Source organism: Anas platyrhynchos, chromosome 11 (assembly GCF_047663525.1).
Source record: "Anas platyrhynchos isolate ZD024472 breed Pekin duck chromosome 11, IASCAAS_PekinDuck_T2T, whole genome shotgun sequence".
In the NCBI taxonomy this organism is placed as follows: domain Eukaryota; kingdom Metazoa; phylum Chordata; class Aves; order Anseriformes; family Anatidae; genus Anas; species Anas platyrhynchos.
In genome coordinates, this window is record NC_092597.1 from 18,558,592 (window position 1) to 18,580,561 (window position 21,970).

Consider the following 21,970-nt stretch of genomic DNA (forward strand, 5'->3'; position numbering starts at 1 on the left):
CAACCCAAAGGGCCAGAGCTGGCCCAGCGGTGCTTACAGAACTGGCTCCATGGGCAGATTGATGATGGGTTGGCAACTGCAGCCTGCTAGTGAAAACGGGTTTTAATAATACAGGGACTAAAGGTAATGTTGTGTTTCTGCTAGCTGCTTCCTGGGCGTTTGCTGATGTATTTAGTTTCTAGGCTTAGGCCTAGAAGGCCTTACTCATCACAGCCCTTAATGCTCCTCTCCTACCACAGAGCCTGGCACCTGGCTTGATGAATAGGTACTGGTATTAATCATTGGAGGGGACCGGTTCCTTCTTTGTGCATTTGTCTGAAAAATTGCTCTCTTTGTGGAAGCTTTTAATGGATTTCTCAAGTCTTTCTCTACCGTGACACATAATGCCTGAAATTCAATGGCAGCAACAAATGAAAGGGACAAAAAGTGAGGTGGAAGCATAATTACCTTGTATCAAAATATAGTGCTCTGGTAACTGAAACTCACAGGTGATGTAGCACCAGCTTAACTCTGCCAGGCATTGGGGCTGACAGTCCCCTTCGTCACAGCCACCTGTGCTGCCGCCCTGCTCTCCCTCCCCTCAGCCTGATTGCTTTGCAATTAGTTGTTAGGAAAAAAAAAGAAAAAGTAATCACAAGAGATTAATTGCATCTCCCTGAAATGCTTGTCTTTGGAACTGACAGGGAGAACGGTCTTGGGGCTTCTGTCCACAGCATCACTTAGCAGAGGAAACACAGCGAGCTTTTTGGCAATGTCAGGGGAAGTTGCCAGCTCTCCTCTCAGGCTCAGATGGCTATAGGAGCACTGAGCGCTTCGCTATTTCCATTACAATGGGGCACAAATCATCTGATTTTCACAAGCAACAATGAGAAACCATTTCTGGCCTGCAAGGGATGCTGTACTGCATATGGACTGTGAAAAAGCAGGAGCAGAGCTGGGAGCAATAGAGAGGAGAAACGATGCAGAGCATTGGCCGGGGTGGCACTCCTGCCTTGTGGGGAGAAGGCTGGAATGGGATCTTACTGACGCTGTCTTAGGCCTTCTCCCTTCTGGCTTTTATACCTGGGACTCCGCTGAAACAGATGTGCATTCATGATCACAGATCTGCCCCTCCATTCAGCACCTGCTTTGGTCCAGGCAAACAGTTGAGGCTCTCTCTGACCTCCTCTGCTGAATTGTCACCAAGCTCAGTTTTGCAGCAACACTCAATACGCTCTATACCTTCATTTCACACCTTACAAGTGCTTCTCTTTTGTGTACAAGGAGTAGTATCCAGCATAATCTCAGCTATAATCAAACAATTATTGTTAACAACAACTGATGCATGAAAATCATGTGTCTGACTGAAATCTCCCAGTGATTTGGGGAGAATCTTTACACAGACATTTAGCAACCACGCTGTGGAAGTTATGGAAACACAGCCACCACATCAGTGCAGTTCCATACTTTATAAGATGAAATTCTCATTCTGGGGTACGTGCCATAATTTTTAATAAAAACTGTTCTAAAATAGAGCAGCTGCCAAGCAAAGCATTACCAGGGCTGCCAGAAGGCCTCCTGAGGTGCCAGCCCAGCAGAAAACCAGGCAGGGTTTAAATGTGGTAAGGAAGGTTGTTTCAGAGACCTGGTGGATTTGCACAGGAATTCCAGCAAATGGGGGAGTTTCTTTTTCACTGAATTTGCAAATTTTTGATGAGGAAAAAAAAAATCCATCTGAAAATTTCCAGCCTGCACTACTACACTTACACAGCAACTAAGATCAGCTTCTCCTCTGGATGGTTTGAGGTAGAAAAGGAAAAGCACATTTTCCATACAAAACTGTACAGTTCACAGAGCCAGATGATAGTGATGGACCTGGTCTGGGAGCAGAAATAACAATCATACACATGGAAATCATGGCTTTTCCCCCAGCAGTCTGTTTTCTGCTCAAACGCAGTCCCAGTCATTCCTGATACAAGTAAAAATATCCTATAGCAGCCTCTTGTACTTAAAGATATCCAGCCAAAAAAAACAAACAGACTACCACAGCTCAGAAGATACAGAGGCATTTTAAAAATGTATAGCAAGTGCACTCTAAAGTGCTTAAATCCTGCAGCCTTTGTTCATGCCAAGCTCTCAAGTAGTGGCAACTGGACATCAAACTGATGACAGAAAAGTCTTTGCTGCTTGTATTAAATGCAAGCTCTCTTCTTGAGAGCATCAAGCAGTGTTGGTGGCAACAAACCCTGGCATCAATTTCTGCGATACTGGTGGTCTCTCCGCCCCGTGTGCCGGCTCTTTTATCTCACCCAAAGCACCACTGAAGCAGTGCTGTTAAATGACTGAATCCAAAACATATATGTGATAAGCTGCCGGGGCTCTGCTCTATCTTGACGGTTTATGCTACACAACATGATTATTTCCCCCCTCTGCATCTGGAAAGGAAGATCAATGTTGTAGAGAATTTTAAATTGGCTCGCACTGTGGAGTTGGTTTCATTACCTATATATTAATTGTCGAGGTACATAGTAATTCTCTGCCTTACATTACTGGAATTTTTTGCAACTTTTCTAGGAACTAAGTATTGATCCCTGGAAAATGAACAACAATTAAAGTAAAATATAGACAACTGCAATCCCAGTGGTCCCATTAAAGGATGAAATGCTTCATTAACACCTCATAAGAACATTCAGAACATGAGAGGAGGGCAACTTTCTTCCTTCATCACTGGTGAATGGTTTCCAGAAAGGAATGGCCTTTAAACTTCCTAAGATTAGTCTACGCACAAATTTCCTACTGTAACTAAGCCAGTTATAAGTTGAAGTGCTCTTTCCTATCACGTCAAGTTGCTTTTGCTACTTTAAAATTGTGTTTTCATATTCCAGCATAAATCAGTTACCTGGTGATTTAATCTTAAGTTAAGTAAGGGAAAATGTAAACCATCACAGAGTCCATAATTAGTTTGATAAAATTAGGTCACGCTATAAATTAAATCAAGACAATATGTATATGCCCTTAAACTTCTTGACTGTGCCAAACCCATAGCACATTGTTGGAGAGGAGCTTCCTCAAAATTTCAGCTTTGACGTTTTGACTGGGAAAAAAACTTCATGTTGGCAGAGGTAGAAAATCTGAATGACATTTGAACGTTGCAGAAACACAGAGTCTCTACCCACGACTATATAGGTTTTTTTTAATATTTATTTAGTGTTTAAGAAATAATATGAAGAAAAGCTGAGCAATATGCTGAGCTCCTGCTGATTTCCACAGGGCAATGGTACCTCTGAAAATTGAGTTTCTGTGAGTTATGTAAGTCATAGCTTCTACTCAGTACCTACACAGGATGAAATGATAGGTAATTTAATTGTCTTTTTGGTGGTGGTGCTGATTTTTTTTTAAATATTCTTTTTATCAATGTTGATCTCCTGGTGTTTGAGATACAGAGGCGTTAGGCCACTTGAAATGATAGATAGCAGAGTGTTTTTGGCTAGAATCTGGACTTTTGAGTTCTGCTAGGCTATAAATAAACATAGACTGATTTACATATTTATTAAATTCATATTTGCTAGGTTGCAAGCATTTCAGGTCTCTCACATACTGTGGTCAAAATGCCAGCAAGGTCATTCTAAGAAATACAGAAAATCACAAAAATGTTTCCCAGTGACAGAAACGTATCACTTCAGAGGCAAGGTAAAAAGGGAGTGAAAGCAATGCTTGGGGCCTGTTGCGAGTAGAGCTGGGGAGGACTTGTACGAATTTTGTGGATATGTTACATCATAAATAGACAAGATATTGATGGATACTGTTCCGTTGCTGCCACTGGATCCACATGGCATAGATTAGCTCATGGAATAGCAGATCAGACCGTACTGAAGAGCACGCCTGCTGCCTTAAGGAAACCTTAAGAAAGTTATGGTAGAGAAGGAAAGAAAGAAAAGCATGCACAACTGAACATACACAGATGTCATGTGCCCCTTCCAGGCGTCCTTGAGAAAGCAAATCTATCTGAACCGCTCTTGGAGGCATCTATATATCAGTTGCACCAAACTGGGGGGTTTCAGTGGTAGATCTTAAGCAGGAACTCAACGTCCTATTTCCAAATACACCAAAGGACTAAGAGGCATCTCACGGCTTTTCCCAAGGCCTTGTATCTCTCCTGACATGGAATTAAGTGTTCTAGTACTAGAGCCTATTTGCATTTTAGCTGCCTTCAGTGCAGTGCAGGATTTTGGGGATGGTAAAACACATCTATGCTGTTGTTGCAGCTAGGGCTTAAGCTCACATTTGAGCAGGTTTCCACTGTCTCCTTAGTGCCTGCTGCCTGGCTCAAGGCTGGGGCAAACCAACTGGCTGCTAAGTGAAGACATTTGGGTGTCATAGGCAGAGAAAAAGCCTGGCTTACCCTTGGCAGCACAGCTGCGAGCAGATTTTGCCACTCAGCACAGCAAACTCAAGAGCACGCTGGCGTGTTTAACAAGGACAATATAAACAGTGCCAGCATGAGTTATGTTGGGAAGGAGTGATGCAACTTTTTGTTGCTACTTTTCTTTCACACCTTCAAGCCTTTTGACCAAGCTGCGCCACAAAAATGTGAGAAACATGTCATTCACCGGAGGGGTGAGGAAATACTGCTATTCTGAGCAGGAAAGAATAAAGTCAGTCACTGAGCCAGTATGTAGATCACCACAGAGTTTTCATATTGTCATCAAGTACGGGTGCCAGAACCTGATGTCTTTGACACCACATCAGCAGCCCAATTAGCAACATGAAGTCATCTCAGCACTGAGATTATTTGTCACTCTCTAAAAGACTGATACTCGGCATCTGGTTTAGCAGGTTATGAGGCATCATGAAAATGCTCTGATAAATGAGCAAATTCATTTCATCCATCAGAGCCTGCAAATGACCCTGCTGTGATCCTGACAGTGCTGGGATTCCTAGGGACATTGCAGCGAGGCAGAGTTTGGCCATTTATCCTCTGAGGGCATCCAGCATACTGCCACCTCAACCTTCACATCAAGAAAAAGTATTCCTGATTTCTTTTCAACTCACACCTCTACAAAGACTCTGAAGTCAAAGGATCAACGGGCACGAGGAAATAGAAGAGTAGGTAGAAAGTTTGACCTAAATGTGTTGTGATTGAACTACCAAACTGAAAAACAACATATTCCTACTGTGGGACATAAATCAGTCATTCACTAGTACACCATTAACTACAGGGCACTTTTAAACACCGACCCCTGCAGAAGCAAATGCCCGGTCAGTACCAGCTCTGATGTGACTCTGTTTCTCAGGGACACAGGGACTGAAGCATGGTTTAGTATCTGGTGCCAACGAGACCTACAATAACATGCAAAGCATTGAAGCACCGTACAACAGTTATAAAAAGATAATTCACTCTGCTTAGCAGCTGCAACAGAGCAATAAGGTCATGCCAGCAAGCACCAGTTCACCCTAATTGGATAATCTTTTTCTTTGGAAAACTAAAGCACTCATGGTAGTGTCCCATTTTTGTGTGCAGATGATTTTACAACACTGCAGTGTACAAAAAAGGCTCCATCCTTACTGTCACTGCTGGTTTTGTGCCCAGTGATGTTCAGGTGAGCTTTGATGCAGCAAGGACCTCAGAATTTTGCCTCAATCGCCCTGCTAAGAACTGCATGGGATGAGAGTAGAGGCCTGTCTAATCCAGTATCCCTTCCCTGGCCAAAATCAAGATATGCTGTATTCCACCCTGATAGCCTTCCTGAAGCAGAATCATTTTCATTGCACTTGCACATCAACAGACTTAGATTCTGGAGAAATAACAGGGAATATCTATTAAAAGCTGAGGGCTTTCCAGTAATAACTCCCATAAACCTATCACACCCATTGAAATCAACTAGGCATGCCATTTATTTGGTGTTTTGATAAATTATAGCTCTGGGGTGCACCGAGGGCCAGATTTTTAAAGCTATTCAGCTGTTTAACTCTCATTGATTTCAGCATAATTGATTTCAGTGGGAGTAAGGTGCCTGTATTGCTCCACACTCTGGGCCAGTCCCTTCTATGGTAACTGCACCAATTAGGCAGGAGAGCTATTTATCAGGGGCCCCATTAAATAGACTCAGTGGTGCCCAATTACATCTAAATTACCAGCTCAGCTACCCCGATGGCTGAGCAGGCGGCGTGGCTGTTGCCATCACACTGGCACCACAACTGACGCGGAGAATCTCTTCCATTGTATCCCACTTACAGGAAGGCTCATCCAGGAACAACACCCAGCTTCCTCAATCAGCCCGTGATGGTTTTCACCCTCCCACCAGGTCATTCTGACATTGCAACCGACTAATGGTGTAATGGATACCTGGAAGAAAAGCATGCTGAATCCAAATCTAAATGAGTGGGGCTTACATAATTAGAGGGTGAGAGAAAGAGAAACTAGAATCAGAGACAAAGTCTTTTCAAGGTTTCCAAGGCAGCAAGTGGCTGCTTCTCACACAGCATGCACCACAATTGTGTTTTCAATTCTACAGCATCAGTTTTCTCTGTGATGAGGAGAAAAAAACCCACTCTTTTGAAATGTGAGTGCCTTTGAAATAATAGAGAGAAGGTCTGAGACGTTATGCTCCACATGAGTAGTTGTGGTGATATCTTCATTTATTTGATATCATCTTCTGACATTTCATTCCATTTGCAGGCAAGTCATTTGTAATGTTACGTACAGAGGATTCTGGTGTTGTGATCTTTCACTTTTGCCCTGCATTTAATACTGAAGATCATTCAGCCATGGTGAAACCAGATGGAGGAAATTCTCTCCTGCAAGACATGAAGGCCAACGACGGTATGAAAGATGTGGGGCTGCTTTGTCATTTATTGCTCCATATTCCATATGCTTGCCTGATTGGTGTGGGGAAAGGTCTATTTATTAATACAATGGTTGATGTCAAATGCAGGCAGCTGACAGGAGAAAAAAAAAAAAAAAGGAAAAAAAAAAAAGAGCAGAACAGCCTTAAGGGAACTCAGTATGCTGCTGAAAACCATACAAGGATGGTAGGTCTGGGGGCTCAGCCTTCCCCAGCACAACGCTTCAGGCAGTAATCTTGGGAGAAAGGTTGCAGCAGGGAAAAAAAAAAAAGACCCTTTCTGGCAAAACCAGACAATTTCTGTTAAGCTGTCAGAACAACACCAACAGGTAAAGTGGGTGTAGAAGCTAACTCTAAGAAACATTCCCATAAACAGATGGATCTTTCTATATAGGTCAAACTTTTGTTTTCTGCCAGCCCTCTTTCTCACTCCTAGGATGATGCCAGCTGCACTACACAGTACTGCTGCTCTCTCACTCTTGAAAGAAAGCTTTTTCCAGGTGCCAAATCCAATCAGAACAATGTAGGTAGCTCAGCTGATGACAGGGAACCAGATCCAATGTGCTGCGAGGAGCAAAATGCACCGGCAGCTTCAGGAATCCGCACCCCCAGGAGATGGACCACCTGCCCTGCCCACACCACCAGGTTTCCTAAGACATCCTTCCTAGCTCCAGTAAACTTCAGTACCCCCAGGAGGGTCTGAAAAAGGTAAATGTGGGCCTGTGGGCCAAAGCCACTTTTTTTATTTTTTATTATTATTTTTTTTTTGAGATCAGCATTTAATGAAGCTCCTTGTTACCCACAACCTTGTTTCAGAATAAATGAGCCAGTTAATGCACTGCAGGTAGATCAGTGCATCATTGTGCTACCATTCAGTAGCTCATGCTTACTCCTGCTAGGTAAAAATATGAATAACTCATTTAGCGAGATTTCATTCCCTTACTCTTTGCAAGGTCTACAAATTAATTCTTCAATGGGCTTTTGTTCTAGCACTTAACCTGAGCTTTTCAGCTGAGCCAGTGCTCATTTCTCAGTTTCTGCCCTATTCTGTTAGAAAATTGTTCCACAATACACTGCCTTCAGCAACTTCTGCCTCTGCCCTTGGTAGAGCTCTCACACAGCCATGCCAGAAAGGTCAGGGGAAAAAAAAATCACATATTTGGATTAATTTTTTAATACCACAGTGTTTTTTATCATAAAAACAACAACAACAATCCTTGTTTTTCACAGGACTCTGATTAAGGACCACTTTTATGGGGTTTCCCTCAGCTGGCTTCCACCAAGAGCGGAGAAAATATTAGAAGGGGCTCACTTCTGTTAAAAAGACTCGAGTTATAACTAGGAAATGTACAAGAGTAAAGTTACAGCAGAAACAATAAAGGTGGGCAGGAAATAGTTTGCTCATCATGGAGCTTTTTTGAGATACTGGGTGGGAAAAAATGGCAAAATCTTGAATATTGCCTGAAGTAAAACTTACCAGGATCTGGTGCTTCAGCAAACGTTGGTCCAAAAGCAAAATGAAGCTGGCAGTGCCACTGGGCTGGCTGAGTCCTGCCACCATTCCTCAGATATTATTTAATATATTGTGTTACTAACATATTGTGTTTTTTAATATATTTATATATATATAAACCTATATGAATAATATAATATTTATTTTGTTGTTGTAAAATATCTCTTGCCCTTTCATATTTACCAACTTTCCCCATTTCTAAAGCAGTTGCTTCTCCCCCATTCTCCCTAAGACAACACTCTCCTGAGCCATAAATATCCCTGGATAGTTCTTCCTGAGACCAAACTCCTGGTGCATTTAATGAACACTTGGCGCAAAACGAGAATGACGTCAGGGCCAGGAGACCTCTGAGCAAGACTTCAGACCAGGTTAGCGCTTTTTTTTTTTTTTTAACTATTAAGAATGACTAATCTCCAGTGCCTCCAACAGAGATGAGAGTGTCCTAGCCAAGAGCTTTAACACTTCCCGAAGGCCTTTTGCAGTTGATCCAGGCTGTCTAATAAGCGTATAGCTCGTGCACAAGCTTTTAAACATCTGCTCTAAGTGCACCATATTAGCCCTTTGACTTTGGCTGTGCATGGGCTATTTTTGGCTTGTGCTAGTGACTGACATGTTGTCCTGCTGACTGAGTTATTTCACATCCTGGAAACACCACGGGCTGAGAGCTACAGGGCTCTCAGTTTGGGAAAAACACACATTTTTTTAATCCTCCAGAGCCTGAGCATGTCCTAGCGAGACTCACCTAGCAGTGACAAGAGGGGAGAGAAATGGGACGGGTATCACAAAGCATTAATGTGTAATAAATAAAAGAGCGGCGTAGCAGACAGAATTTGATCAGCTGGAATTTCAAATATTGGTGTGGAAGAGGAGTATTTATAGATAGGGGCTGCCCCAGCCCTGCTTAAAAATGCTGGCAGAAGTTAGAGGCAGAACTCAGATTACTGCAAGGGGTGGAAGTGGCCAACCTACAGTGCAATGTTTGCACTTCTCTGGAAATCTTTGGGATTTCAAGCAGTGTGGGACAAAGTATACTTCTCACACATGGTGCCTGCTATGTGGCCAGCTCTCTCTATGCAGGGGGGCATCTGCCAGCATTTGTGTATTTGTTTGTGCAGGGGTTTGAGTAAAGTGTTACTGGAAAGGGAGCTTACACAAACTCCTCTTTGCTGGGATGACCTGAAAAATTTCCACGCACAGTTCTAACACCACAGCTGTTTTATAACTAGAGCCCAAACTTTGCCACTCAAGATTTTTTAACCTTTGTGACTGTTACTTCATTTCCAGACAGGGAGGTCTTTTTCTGAGCTTTCATAGCTCCAAATGCATGCCTCGAGAAGTACAAATACCTATTGCATCTATTTCACGTTTCCATATACATGGAAACAACCTAGAGCATACAACACCTGCAGCAATGGGATATAGATCGCACCTCAGTATTTATCACTAAATAGTTCCCATTTCCTCAGACATATGCAGCAGTAAAGTGCTCAGGGTATTGGAAAGACAGTTGAGTTTGACACAGGTCTCATTGATTCAGCAGATAATAATCCTTCCTCTGGCAATGTGAATGGGCTTGGCAGTGCCCAAAATGTCTCTGTGTCTGCTGAGGTGGTGCCAGCTGCCGTTGTGGTGGGAGATTGAATTCAGCCGGAGGAAAGGGGAGAATCGTTGCTGGTTGTGGCTGCAAAACAGTGAAGGGCAAAAGGAGAAGGGCAGGGACATCCAGCCAAGTAGGTGGGTTTTCCCTGAGATAAGCCCTACAGATACATTTATAATGATTGCACTGAGGGTAGCATTTTTTTCCTGTCATTTTTTTAACTGCTGTTTGCTGGGCTTCTTGAGATTCAGGAGATTATCCCGTGTCTTCACGTCTGCCCCTAACCTTCCTCCAAACTACCGGGCCTGGAGGTCAAATTCTGCCAGCTTTCACCTGAAGTCAGTTTTCATCTGAATCCAATTTTCAGCTGAGGCGAAGGCTGAACCGTGGTCGTTATTAGATCACTAGACAATGTGCTCAAAAGAGAGACAATAGATGGATGGATCTGACTGGAGTTCAGACTTCCCCAAACACTACAAACCCCAACTGCTAGGCACACCGCCATGATTAACAAACAGCAGTGATGGGTCTGTATACAAGCACAATGCTGCCGGAGTTAATATCCAGGTCCTCTTCTGCTCGGGAAAGGCATTTAGGTGCCTGAAAACAGGTTGATTAATCATCAAAACTGGAGTCAGTCAAGTGAGAAGTACTTTGGAGATAAGCCAGGAGCAAGAAAAAAGGATGATATTTTTCCTAAAGGTGACAGACCTGACAACAGTTTGTTTCTTCTGGATTAAATGATGCGTTATCTGGGTTGACGTCAGGGAGTGTGATCAGGGTATGGGACTATGCAGACTTCATTTTATTGATACTGGATACAGGCAAAAAATGATTTTTGCATTTGACAACAAAGAAAACAAAACTAGTGTTTTATGTAGTACAGTTATTTAAATTCAAGTTACAAAGAATGATCAATAATCAAAAGAAATTTGCTTAATTACATTTGTTTAACCATCTGATTTTGCAAGACGCTATCTGTGGAGAACAAGAAAAAATGTCATAAGGAACTGTGTCCCCATGCCTTTAAATACTAAACACATTTCTTGCACTGACAGTGCGAGAGAAGATGATCTATATCTCTAATTATAACCAATGGGGGTCTTCCACACTTGATTTGGCTTTCTGCCAGTGAAAGCACTGTGCCAGCATCTTTTCCTTTCAACCTTTTGCACTAAAACGAACAGAAAGAATTGATGGCAAGCAGCGTCGACTTGCCAGAGAGTTAACATGAGTTAGTATCTGCGAGATGCTACAGAGATGTAAAAGGCTTCAGAAATGCCCCTTGTTCTCAATATCAGAAAGCACTACCACAGCCAGCATGCCTGTGCTGCTCGGGGAGGGGATTGGGGCAGAGGAAAGCTCTGTCTGGGTGAGGCGTCAGATGGAGAGCAGCGCTGGAGGCACCGTGGATTGCAGTGAGGAGCTCCAGGCCAGCTTAGCCACTTGAGAGAGCAGAATTACTGTCAGCCCCAACTCCAGGCTTGAATGCATTTATTACAGCTACAAAATTCACTTTCTCTCTTTTTTTCATGTTGGGGGCAATCACGCTTTGTTACTTACTCGTGCAGCCCCAGCACCAAGGCTTTTCTCTGGGACTGGGCTGCACAAGGGGCCTGGCTCACAGCAGGGACAAATTCTGGCAAATGAGGACAACTAAAGAAGAGGTCACACTGTGCAATGCAGAGAGGCTTAATCCGTGCCCAGGCAGTACGTGCAGCTCAGGAAGCAGTATTAGCGAGCTGTTAGGATGTGGGAGAGCCAGCCTGTTTGTGGAGCTGCAGGTGTCACCAGACGTCACCACGGCTCTGCCACCACTAGGCCTGTGTTGGCATCTCCATGAGGAGCTCCATCGTAGGATGGAGGCACGGCATCAAAAACTTTGCTGAGCCACACCACATTTTGTCTCACAAATTCAGGGAGAAGGGATAGAATTTAAGAAAGCCAAAAGACACCACGTGCCAAATCTAACACTTAATTATCAGCAATTTTTCTCTGCTAAAGGTGGGGTCTGGTGGAGATTGGGACAACGGCCTTTCCTTGCTGCCTCGTTTCACATGTCATGTATTTGGGGTCCAATTTCTTTCCAGTACCTGCTTTGGAACCCATGCTATGGGTTTTCTTTGCTGGTGCAGGCAGTTTGTTGTACTCAGCCTGTCTTTTCTGCCTACTGCCGGAGCTGGAGAGGTGGCATGTTGGCGAATTCTGCTCTAAGAGCAAAGGTTCAAAGAGAGCAGGTCACATCTCTTAGCCAGAAAACTCTCACTAAATTAAATTTAAATGAAATCCTTCTTGGCCTTCGTATGAGCCAAGCAACCCTTGCTGAAGCTTTTCTTTTTCAGCTTAACTCTTAAGATGTCCTATGTATTCTCTACCCAGGGAATATCCACTAATAAGGTCTGAGCACACTCCTGCAATTTCTTTTAAAGCTAACTAATACTAACTTATCCCTTAAGGGTTGCTTTTTTTCAGGTCTCCACCTTAATTACTACAAATTTACCCATGCTCCTGGTTTATATATTACTGGCCTGTCTTCCAGCTTGACACCTCCTTTGTAGATGTAGGCAGGTTTGGGGATTTGGGGCAGTGGAGATCATCCACGGGAGCAGAGAAAGAGCAAGAAACAGTCAAACAAGTTAGCATATTTCTCATTTCCATCTGTCAGCCCCCAGATTTCTGAAGAAGGGAATAAAAAAGAAGACAAAACTGAACTCGTATCTAAGGATTTGGTGGCTCTAGAAAAGGATCCAGCTAAAGTATTTTCAGCAAGAGCATTTCCCCCTAATAGTGATTCAGACAGACTGAGACTATGCATTCGAGCTGACTTAGGCTAACAATGAAGGACAGAAAAAGTGAGGGGAGCAGATTCTTATGTCCTAACTTCCACGTACACATTTTTCAAACGAAATATCTCACTTCTGGCATGGCATTTGCAGGAGTAGGTTTTCAAGCTGAAAGGATTTGCCTCTTCATGCTGAGACAGGAATTTTTACTGAAAAAATTGACCTAGAACTGATTTTTTAAAAGGGAGAAAAGTTTATAAAGGTAAATAATCCAAAGCTGGAGAAAACTTTTTTTTTTTTTAAATATCCATTTTTACTTCCCCTAAACTGATTTTCTCCAGTACTCTTATTTTCTATTCCAGACATTAAATCCAAAAGTCAGGTTTTTACTGCTCTTCAGCCCTTAAGGCTGCGCCATTCTGACTCCTCAGCACTCTGGGGTCCTTTGCAGGAATTAAGCGCATCACACAAAAGGACACATTTCTAGGGTGAAGGTTTAATTTGATTTTGGACTGTGTGACTGTGGGTGGACAGAAAAGCAAGTAAGAACTTCCTCATGCCTCTACACCAGGTCTGCTAATCAGAGCTCTGCCTAAATGAGTTGATTCACTCGGTTACGGATGGGAAATGAACTGAAGCAATTCTCCACCCACCAAATGTCCAGCCAAAAGTACCTTAGCCAGCTAGGAAATAAGGAAAACAGTGATGTCCTGCTGGTCTGTGCTAGCCATACATTATAATCTTCCCCAAGCATGAAGGCAATAAGACATAAGTTCAGATCAGCAGAGACTCCATGGCACCACTCATTTGTTAGAAAAGCTCAGCAGGAAACACAAACGTTTCCACATGGAGCAGTGCAGACACAGAGGGAGGCTCCCAAAGCAATGTAGGCACATCGGTGTCTGCCATCCCCCAGCCCATGTTGAGAGCCAGCTCAGCCAGGACGTCCCCAGGGATCCCCACCAGTGCACACATCCCCTTAGGGAGTGAGCAACACAACCAGAAGCATCACCCAAATTTCCTGGTATTGTTTAGTCTTCTTTACCAGCTAAACTATAGTTCTGTCCTGGGAGTACCCCAGCGATGCATAACTTCAGCTGATGAGCTAGGATTAGAAGGACTTTATATAAGGCCTATTTGATTAAGTGGCTATTACCAACTAAAAACTTTGTGCTTCTCATTAAGTACTCTCAAGTGCGTGTCCTCATTTTACATATTCTGTGCTTGCATTGTGCTTTGGAAGAGTGAGCCTGGCCTTTTTTCCCCACCCAGGCCCACTTTGCCAACGCTAATAAGATGCTCTGTCTTGTTGAGGGCTAGTATAAGAAATGCAACACCCTGATGGAGCCTTTCCTTAAAGATGTTTTTCTATAATCACGTCTTCTGGTAGCTTACTCTGTCAGTTAGCCCAGTCTCTGTGAATTTTCTGCTCCCAACTAGATCCCTCGGTGCCTCGCCCCAAGGCAGCTCTCTCCTTCCAGCAGATCAAAGCGTGCACCGTGCACAAAAGACTAAAACAATAGCACTCTCACCTTTTGTCTTTGTTTCTGTTACTGTGCCAGTGCAGTTTGATTTCTTGTCTTTTGCAGCATCTGTGCTCAGGCTTCAGTGATTTCCCATAATAGCCCAATATACTTTTTGTGATCCATGTGCAGTTTATACACACACACCACTTTAATCCTTCTGTCCAGATCAGTTATTTCATACTTTTGTACATCAAATTGCATTCACCATCTGCTGGCCCAGTTGCCCTACATAAGCCAAACGCTCTGAAGGTATAATTGCAATATTGTTCATTATTTGCTTGCTCTCTTTCTTCCCAATATACATAAGGACGGCAAAATTGAAGAAATAATTTAAATCTAATTTAAATTCCCTTCAGGTTTTTTACACTGCACTGATCAAAATAGTAGCTAAGTTCCTCAGAAGAAGAAGCCATCCATCCCAGCAGACCCTCGATGCCCTCAGATTGCTATCTGTGAAAGCCAGCGTATTTTTGTAGGACAGGAGTGTGATGTACCAACATTAACTAAGCTGAGTGCAAATGCTATCGGCACATCAGTATCCTGTTAAATCATTGCACAGAAGAATTCCAATCTGGTTAATCAGGATCTGACTTTATTCTGCACCTTCCATGAAATAAATGTACCCCAAATGTTATTTTCTTCTTGTCATACCTTTCCAGGTCTATACTCCAGCCAAAGCCCGTTGATCTTGGACTGCGTGCTGTGCATCGTGCTCTGGCAGTTTTTCAAGCATCTGCAGAGAAAGCTTGTAAGCACCAACCCTCTTCCCCAGGGATATCTACTCCTTGAGCTTTGATTTAATTTTTCCTACAGCCAGGAGGCCACCCACAGAACTCCAGTTCTGCCTCGTTTGCTTCATTCCTGCCTCAGCATTAATAGCAAGGGCAGGGGAGGAACAAGGCTCTAGTAAGACCATAGGTAGTCCAGGCCTGGGTTTGTATTTACCTACAGGACTTAACGGTGGGGAAGAAACTGCTGCAGAGCCATGGGGAAATAACTCTGACAAGCATCGGAGGCGCACGTTCGAATGCAATACATTTCACCAGCACGCACCTCCTGGAGGAGCAACTTAGGTGGAGATAAATAAGACATGTAATTTCTTGTCAGGCTGTTGCATTTCCCACTGCTCGTTTTAACAATTACACTCTGTGACTTTTTTTTTTTTTTTTTATTAAACAACCAAAAAGAATAGATTCTTGTAACCTAGGAAGAAAAATTGCCTGGAGAGATGAAACATATCCAGACTTAATTTTCTCTCTTGCACTTTTTGAGGTGTTTGCTATGCATGTGTTTTGCATTCAGCAGCCAGAACCAGACCTGCAGCTTTGGCATTTCTCTGCCACACTCACCTCTTCAGCAGCCAATTTCCTTAAAACCAAACCCAGGTGAAACAAACGGGCTGATCCAAGCTGTGGCTTTGCTTGCTGCTGTTGAAAGAGAGGGTACAACTTTCTCCCACTGAACTCAGTGGAAACATTGCCATAGATTGCAACAGGAATCATTAGTCCCATAATTATTTCATAAGAAGCTTTCCCTAAATCTTATTTTTAAAGCAATTAATGAAAGAAGTGATTGCCCTTTAGTAAGCAGTGTCCCAATGTGAATTGTAATCAAAGCTTCTTCCGAGTGCTTCTCTTTGCACTGATATCTGTACCAATTAGAGGTATCTTCTATGGAAAGGTTACACAAACATAATTTTATTTCTTCTTATTAATTATTTTTCAGACAGGGCCAAGTTTTAAGAATGCGTCTGGACTTACAGCTTCAGTACTGGATTTGCTTTTGTGAAGAAGAGGCTGCCTTTAAGGCTGACCTGAAAATACATATTCAAGGAGCATACTTGCTAAACGCTTCAGTTTTTCTCTTTGTTTCCAAGACCAGAAGGCTGCACATAAAACACACTCCAGTATTCATGACTAAAACTTCAGTTCTTTTTTAAATGGTGATACTTCTGAACTCAAGATCAACCTGTTGTAAACAGAAATAAGATCAATCTGAACTCCCATTTGTTTGCTTGACTAAGGCAACTTTGAAAGCAAAATAAAATGTAGAAGAAGAAAATCGAGCTGCCTTCGAAGACCAAATAGAGAATGATACAACTGAAAAATAGTTATGGAGACAGAGATCAACCTGCCCTCTATAAACATCTATGGTTAAATCAGATTCAATAAGATGTAACATGGTATAATGGTGGCAGAGGTTATTGAAATCACCATTGACGGATTTGCCATGTGTTTTGGTGCTGAACACATTACAAACGTGGTTAAAGGATCTCGTTAGGAAAAGCAGTTACTGTTAGGATTTATGCACAATATATTTCACTTACAAGCCTTTTGTCTTGGAAGGATATGACACAACAGAGAGAGTTGGGAAGGGAGAACAGGGGGCATAAGGGCTTTTACTCCACACGACTTGCATTTGGATCATTAAAAATGCATCTAGCTATACCTGGAATATTTCTCTTGTGAGGGATAGAAATACAATCCCCCTCGACTAGCTAAAACAGTTTTGTTGGAGAGTTTTTCACAGGCAGAAGCAATCCAAATCTTCCCCGGTACAGCCAGGCAGAGCAGGTCCTTCCCGGCAGGAATACCTGGATAAACTCAAAGACAGGCTTGCAGGAGTAAGTTGCCATTGCTACAGAGTCTCAGGGGTGATTTTTAAGGTAACTTCTAGGGTAAAAACATGAAAATAAGGCACTCCAGACTCTCAGCCACCTGAATATAGCCGACGGTGGATGCTCATCTTTAACATTTCTCACCAGAGTGGGTATTGATTTCATTTCTCACTCTAGACTAGTCACTTGACCAAGCTGCACTCCAATGTTTAACATGTTGGTCATGCTGGCAGGTGGGGATTTGTGGTCTGTAGTCTATCTTATGGTGACCTTTATGACCGGCACAGTCTTAATCGTAATAGAAAAGACTGATGTAAAGGCATTCACGTTGTTATTTTTAGCAGTAGGGAATGGAATAGTTGAAAGAGTAGTAAGGTTTGAGTAGAGTGGCATTTATTGTCCCCTGTGGACAAATGCAGTGATTTCTTGTACAGTTTAATTTTTTTTATTTTTTTTTAAGGACAAGGACAAAAAGTTGGCTGGGTAGACAGCTGAGAGGTGGCAAGTGCTCTGTTATAGGAGGAGTGCTCAGAATAAATGCATCAAGGCTGAAATTCCTCGCATTAAGTGCCCATATTTTCCCAGCATCCTTCTTCCTCTCCAGCAAAACTGGGCAGAGTTTGTACCTCAAAACTAAAGGTGAGCCAGTGACCTCCTGAAGTCTTATACAAGTTTCGTGTTTGTTCAGCTCACCATGGAGGATGCTCAAATTCTGAAGCCATTAAAAACCACCGGGAGAGTCCAGCTGGCAGGGAGTTTGCAATATATGATGCTGACCTATGAGCTGGAAGGTCTCTGCTCCCAGGAGAAGCCCTAATAGCAGAAACTGCATGTTTCATGGAGACTGGTCTCACCACACAGCCTTTCCCCCTGGACCTGTAAGAAATAAATGAGAGGGATCGATATTTCTTCATCCCGATTTTGCCATTTGCTAGCTTTCCTGGTAATTTTTGATGAGTTTCCACTTTCCAAATGGTCCCTTCTTTCTACAAACATTACCACCTGTCCAAAACATCTCCCAGATATTACAGGAGCTGTATCAGCAGCCCCCAGCAGAGATTGGCATGTTGAGCACAATGCTGGTAGGAGACAAGGAAGATGTACCCCTCCTTGCACTTTAACACAATTGACCCCAAATTGCAATGTCTGTGAGCTCAGGAAGAACCTGTGATTTATGGTGAGATCCTCCCTGCTGTGAAGGGTTAACTTGAACCTTGCCTTCTATTCGAGCTCCCAGGCTGACCCTCAGTGAAAATTAATAGCTTGTATCTGTTTAATATTCCTTCCCAGTGCATGGCCAAATTGTTTCATCTGTATTTAAATGGATCAGTGGTTTTCATCGCCAGTTGTTTCCTCATTCCTCTTTTGGTTTTCACTAATCCTTTCCTGTTTGCAGGTGTTTTTTAAATCATAAAAGAAAGTCTTATTTTCATCATTTTTATTTTTATTTCATAAGGGTCATATCAAGTTGGAGGTAAAGGACTCGTGCCATTTCAAGAAATCTACGTTGTTTTGCTCCAGTTAAAAAAGTGGTCCCCATCTATAGATTTTATAGGTGACATTGCAGACACAGCAGCATCATTTGCAGCCAACCAAACTGTGCCAGTTAGGCCCAGATTTCCTAACCACATGGATCAGTATTATTTGTCATGCAAGGCGCTGATTTAAAACTGATGCATCTGTTACACTCATTGATGCTCAAGATGGAAAAGATCCATAGGGAGGCTTTCAGCTTTCCATTTAGTGCTAAAGCGGAACTGAACTCTATCAGATGTATTATTATTGTCATTATTATTTAATATCCCCCTCTGCCTCTGCTGTGTGCTCGCCGCTTAATGGAAAACATGAGTACAGACCCTGTCTCGGATTGCTTGCCATCCGAGTGACAGACAAGGCATCCAAGTGACGATAAAACAAATATCACAATGAGAAGGGCCAGGATCCTTCTGGCAGGGCCGTAAAGGTGGACACAGCAATTTGGAGACTGGTTTTGCTGTTGAAGTGTAGATGCGCTGGTACAATTGTGAGTTTTTAAGAATGGCATGACAGTTCATGGAGTCAAGGAGTGTATTTGAGCACTAAAATTTTACTAGCATTAACATCAAAACATGATAAAAAGAAAGAAATTTAATGAAATATGTTGATGATTAATAACAGAGATGATCAACCACTAAACTTGCTGCTGTAATTTTCCTCTTTTAGGAGCGACTTCAGATGCTCTGCAAGCATCAGGCACTATCTTGCCCTCAGGCTCATCTTAGGCATGCTTCCAGGCTCAGGGACTTCTTAATCTCAGCAGTGCTCATGCCACCTCCACCTTGAAGCCTGTCCTTGTGCAGTTTCTACAGGACCTACGTGGCTGACTTCCAAAAAAATGAGCATGGCAGCTGGGACCTGCGTGTCTTTAGGGATGCACTTTCTTTGTTGCACTTCGGTGTGCAGGTTAAAGAACTGCAGAGATACTGAGTTTCAAAGAAAACCTCACATACATTAACCTTGGACAAAGGCAGGGGACATTCTTTGTGCTGCCAGGTGACCACTGGAGCTCAGTGATGGTCACATTCACCACCCAGATGAGCTGTCCTCAGAAAAGCATATCTTGAAGTTCAAATCTTAATGAGTCATCTATGAACTACCAAATATTTCACATTTTATATGGAAATTTTGAGTGCCCTAAGTGCCACCGTGGCTGGGGTGGCTGCAAATATTGTAAATAATCTCCTCAGCTTAATGAGTTACCAAACGAGCAAAGGCTCGTCTACCAGGTAATGAGTCACAGACTCACTTCGTTGTCAATCAGCTGAGACACCTGATTTACTGCGAGGGCTACCGGTACCAAAACTAATCAGAGGCTATCGAGGAAACCCAAACAGATCCAACCCACCAGAATTTAATCTCCCCACAAATAAAATGTACTCATAAATCAGGTCAAGCAAGTAAATGTGCCCCTCTAATGCTGCTATTAGGAAAAATAAAACCACAAAAAGCTCAGTAGGATGTGAAAACCATTATGGTTTCCCTGGGTAATGTCAGCAGTATTACACTAATTCATAATACACAGGGAGCTATAAGATACTTTCTGCCCTTACAGCTGGCTAATTAGTCAAGATAGAAAAAGCAATTTGACAAAAATGTTGATGTCTCAGTTTCCATTTTGAAGCTTAGAATGGATATGTTTTTACATTTTTCAATGAATTTCTCTGATAAACGCAGAGGAAATGATAGATAAAAGGTATGAAAATCAACATTGTAATTTTTATTTACTGAAATAATAAATGTGACAGAAAATCAAGTAAACAAAATATACTGTTTCAGTAAAAAAAAAATCACAAACATTTCACACAAATATGCACGTTTATTACAGGGAAAGCAACTCTCACTAAAAACAACGGTAAGGAAAGTACGATATAAATACTTTGATCAGATCTGGTAATGAGCTATTTTGGCAAACCGCAGCATTAGTTCACTGGCAGTCTACTCAGCTTGATCAAGAAAAAATATGTTGATGTAATTGAATGACTGCAGTGAAAATCAGTGAATGATCGTTACTGTATCGTATGGTGCAGGTGGTAAATGAATATCTACAAAGACAAGAGTGGAGACAGACTTTGTACTTGGCAGAGTGGGGCCTCTGGAACTTCGATCCCAACAGGTCAGTTCAGCACTGCTGCAATTTATGTAAAACAACAAAGTTGAATACTACAAAAGCTTATTTATTTATTTGTTTGTTTGTTTATGAAAAGAGCTTGATTCTCCTTCTCTTAGCAGAAGTACAACTTCACGGCACTGTTTCAGAACTGCAATTTTTCTTTGGTTTTAAGACAGGAAAGAATCAAGGCTCTTCTGCTTGGGAAAAGACTAATGATATATATCCACACAGAGGAAGTTGTACAAGAAAGTTTGTTGATGTTATTTATTGTCTTAAGACGTTGTACTCTATTTCGCTTCAATGTGATGCACACAGACTATTAATAATAGTAACCGATTGCCTTTAGGATGAAAATTCTAGGAAATAATTTATAATAAAATCTGCATTCAAAGCTATCTCTCAGCTTCCACATACTGGTCATAAATCATTGAAGAGACATTTATGATTGATTTACAGGGAGATTTTTATATTAGCATAGATATATATGTTGCCTTCTGTACAACTGTCCTTCATCTATAATTATGCAACCAAACATATCCTCGGTAATTGATAGTCAGGATGTTTTCAGAAAAGAGACTTTGAACGCCAGAAAAGAAGCCAAGATACAGCTGTGAAGGTTGATACTGGATGATATTCACAAGTGGCTGTCATTACTCATGTATCTCCTGCGCAGACCAGAAGAAGAAATTAGGGAGCTGGGGTTGGCAATGGGACATAATTCTCCTCCTTGTGGTGACGATAATAGTTGTGGTGGTTTTATGGCATCAAATGCCACTAAATATCTCTGAAAACAATTTTTCAAGACCATTTGTTTCACTAGGTTAGGCCCTGTCAGTAAATTTCTTAAGTGCGTGTGGTCTCCCCTGGGTAAATAAACAATTTTAGTGGGGGAATGAGTCCAAACTCTTGATGCCCCCTCTTACGTATAAGAAGCTGGGACTAGTTTCTTAATCTAGAAGGGAGGGGATTTTAAATGAGTAGTGAGAGATCAACTATCTTTTAATTCACTTGAACTAGCCATGACATTCTCTGCTATGCTTCCCCTCAGCGTTAGCAGAATGTCATTCTTTGCTTGCAGACAACTCTTCACACTCTGCAAATGTAGGAGAGAGAAATTGTGGCTCTTTTTAAATGGAAACTAACTGCTGAGTGCTCACCTGCAGGTCACTCTACCTAAACAGCAAACATTCATGTTGGAGCTTTCAGGGCATTTTCTGTAACCCAAATATTTTCTTCTTAAAATGTCAATGAAAAGTGGAGCATGAAAACAGTTTTTATAAGAATCTGTCAGACTTTTCTTGTTGTTGCTCTTCATTTTGCTCCGTTTTCTCCATGTTCATTAAATGCTCTAGAATTGGATTCAGATGGGGCTGTGTTTGAGAAGCATCAAGATAATAGGCTTGCAAATCTCCTTTAGTAAAGCCCTCCTCTCTCATATCCTGCTTTTCTGCTGAGGGGTCG

The 21,970-nt window shown here is 42.2% G+C and overlaps 1 long non-coding RNA gene across 9 annotated transcripts in view; it reads left to right on the forward strand.

Annotated features, from left to right (window-relative positions):
• The window catches only part of LOC110353786 (uncharacterized), a 59,346-nt gene that overhangs the window by 36,001 nt on the left and 1,375 nt on the right, over positions 1-21,970 (forward strand). Inside the window, exons 1-9 of one of the 9 annotated variants that reach the window (XR_011811991.1) lie at positions 184-6,542; positions 6,659-6,802; positions 7,261-7,532; positions 8,055-8,205; positions 8,570-8,705; positions 14,903-14,991; positions 15,969-20,251; positions 20,427-20,512; positions 20,629-21,730. This is a non-coding gene — a long non-coding RNA (uncharacterized lncRNA). Of the gene's footprint in view, positions 1-183; positions 6,543-6,658; positions 6,803-7,241; positions 7,533-8,054; positions 8,206-8,569; positions 8,706-14,902; positions 14,992-15,968; positions 20,513-20,628; positions 21,731-21,970 lie in introns of those variants that run through there. The other 8 variants (XR_011811990.1, XR_011811988.1, XR_011811987.1 and 5 more) reach the window with 8 other exon arrangements.